The 2949-nt window shown below is 39.7% G+C and overlaps 1 non-coding gene across 1 annotated transcript; it reads right to left on the bottom strand.

Annotated features, from left to right (window-relative positions):
• Positions 1–2487: 2487 nt before the first annotated feature.
• On the bottom strand, positions 2488–2596 carry LOC123324463. Its single transcript, XR_006539828.1, has one exon. It is a non-coding gene; the product is annotated as a U6 spliceosomal RNA (small nuclear RNA).
• Positions 2597–2949: the final 353 nt, after the last annotated feature.

The raw sequence follows: 2949 nt of genomic DNA, 5'->3' as shown, positions 1-2949 counted from the left end.
TTCCTAAGTCACCAGCTTTCCATAAGAGTGACAGGAGAATCCTAGACCAATATAAGACAGCAAAAGTGTTTGCTCCTTTGTACTCCCAGAGTGGCCTACAGATAGTTCTAAAATAGTTCAGCTCAGTCACCCTTGCCCACATTGTGTTAGAGTCAGTTAAAGGCCCCACAGTGTGACCCACCCAGATAACATGTTTGACCCCTGAGGGGCCTAGGAAACAAGTCTCGACATTATTAGACATCTAGTTCAAATTTAGCTTAAATCTTGACCAGGAAGACGCCTGCCAGAACACCTGGTATATCCATCAACATAAATGTGTTTTAGTCATGAGAAACTCCCAGCCTTTTCCTGTTTTCTATCTCCAAGCAATTGAGTAAGTTAAAGGTCACCTGTTGAAATACAATCTATTTAAAATAGGTACCCAAAACAAATAGCAGCAAACGACTAGGAAACCCTAAAGCTTTATGGAGCTATTGTATTCCCAAAGGTGCATTTTTACATTTATTCATTCAAATAATCAAAAAACATTGATTGCATAACTACGATTTATTAGGCATTGGAAATACGAAGATACATATTCTACAATAGGAAGTACTAGTCCTAGAACCAAGGGTCTGGATTCTAGATCCAACAAGAACTTCAGCCAGGAGGCACAACCCCACTCTGCCACTGGTTCTAGAATGCTCCTCACCACGAACACAAGCTGGTTGGCTGTGTGTATGAAAGGAAAATTCTCCCTTGGTGCTTCCTGCTTAGATTACTCTTAGGGCAAAGGCATGGATAGGTTCCCAAATGGGACCACCAAAGAAAAATGGAAAAACATATCTAATATAGTAGGGTAAACATAAGACCTGTTACCTAAATTACTTACCTAGATGACAACATAATTATCGTTTCCATTTTTCATGTAACTACCACCAATTCTTAATCATCTACTATGTACTACAAATTGTGCTAAGGTCTTTGCAAATATTATTGCATATGTTATTGTTAATCTTTCTGACTTTACAGGTGGAGAAATCAAGGCCTGAATGGATTAGAAATTTGCCTCAAGCCACTTGCCTTGAATGGATCCAGAATTCAAACTCGAGATTGAGTAAATAAATTTGAATGGGAAGTCATAATATTGTCAACTTTCCATTTGCCAGTTTAAAAAAAATACTAACATTTCATAAAAACAAGGACATTTTAATAAGCCAAAACAAGGGGAGACCTAATCTTAGAGTAAAAGATAGTAGGCTCAGTTAAATAAACATAGCTTCATGGAAAACTTAGTACACTGCCTTTATTTTCCTCATTGAGCTGTGGACTTGCTCTAATCCCAGGCCCAGTATTTACCACCTGGGGCACACTGCCGCTTATAAGTGATCTAATTTCCTTCAGTTCTTTGGTTCTTTACAGCTGGAGGGGTGGTCACGTTTTTAAAAGGATGTACGTGTACTTTTCAGCTCATCTTATCAGACACTTGCTACCTTTTCAGGTGATTTCAGTGGAGTCACTAAAATTCAGACATCATTTCACTAAACACAGACTTCTGGAAGTCCTAAACTGCAATGTGAATAGTTAATTTGCTTCCCAGTGTATCTCCCTTCCTTTCTACTGTTCATTATTTGTGGGGTATTTCTTCCATTCATATTATAAATTTTTAGTATTGGATTTATTTTTTTACTCTTGAAGTTGGTAGAGTTGTGTGATTCTTTTAAATTACAAATCATAGAATTTGCTTTCCCACAAGGGCCAGAAGTAAACATTGTGTTCTTTGCCTCAGTCATACAACCTAGCCCTCATTCATAGGGGAAATAAAGTTAGAGCACAACGGCAGTCATGTTCAAAAAAAGTGAAATAAGTGGCTCTGGAATTTCAAAGCATTTTCACAGACAGCCCCTCAAGTGTACCCCACGGCAGCCCCATGAGGGAGAGAGAGACTGATCTCCCATGTTGCAAATGGGGGGCTGAGACACCGAGGGAGGAAGTGACCCCAAGGTCTGACCACGGGTGGGTGAAGGGGCCAAGACTACCCCTCCAGACTATTTCAGTCACGCTCTTCAAACTGCATTTTTACCTTTCTTGTCTTCATTCATCTGACAATATTATTGAGCACTTTCTCAGGAATCAGAAGGCATGGGGAGAGTCCAGCTGAAGATGCGAAGGTCAGTACCACCTAATTCCCATGTTTCAGGGCGCTCACAGTCCTTTGGGGGTGAAGGCAAATATATAAATGACATTAGAACTAGGCGGAATACATGTCCTGCTCAAAAGCCTGAAGTCATGCATCACAAGGACCCAAAGAAGGTAGCACTCCTGTGGTTGAGCCTTACTGCCTCACACTCACATGTGTTTTCCCATCCTCTGAGTTAGATGTGCAGTGTTCCTCAAAATGAAAGTTCCGGACCACTGAAGCACTTAAGGAGTGCTTGTTAAATACGGATTCCTGGGCTCCACCTCAGACCTTCCCAAATAAAAATCTCTTGGAACCCAGGAATTTTTTTCAGTATGGAACACTTGACAAATGTGCATGTCATCCTTGCACAGGGACTGCGCCAATCTTCTCTGTGTCACTTCAGGACATGTACATTTCAGGACATGTACTGCTGAACCGAGCTTGAGAATTTGTATTTTTAACAAGCTTCAAGGTCATTCTGATGCACATTCCAGATTCAGAATCTCTGTTCTAAGGTTTCCATATATATATATATAGAGAGAGAGAGAGAGAGAGAGATGAAATCATAAGATGGCATCCACTTTTTGTCATACTAAATAACTCCACTTACACTACCCCATGAACACTGATTCATCAGAATGCTACTTGTCTCTAAAATACTTTAATAAAATAAAATAAAATAAATATTTTTCTTAGAAAATTAGCTAGCTAGCTAGCTAATCTATTAGAAAACTCAGTGATACACTTCCTTCCTAAGAGCAGCTTTATTGCCTCAGCCACAGAAAAAC

This window comes from Neomonachus schauinslandi, chromosome 3, assembly GCF_002201575.2.
Source record: "Neomonachus schauinslandi chromosome 3, ASM220157v2, whole genome shotgun sequence".
Classification (NCBI taxonomy): Eukaryota; Metazoa; Chordata; class Mammalia; order Carnivora; family Phocidae; genus Neomonachus; species Neomonachus schauinslandi.
Note: the sequence above shows the minus strand (reverse complement) of the source record. Positions and strands in the feature narration are given on the sequence as shown.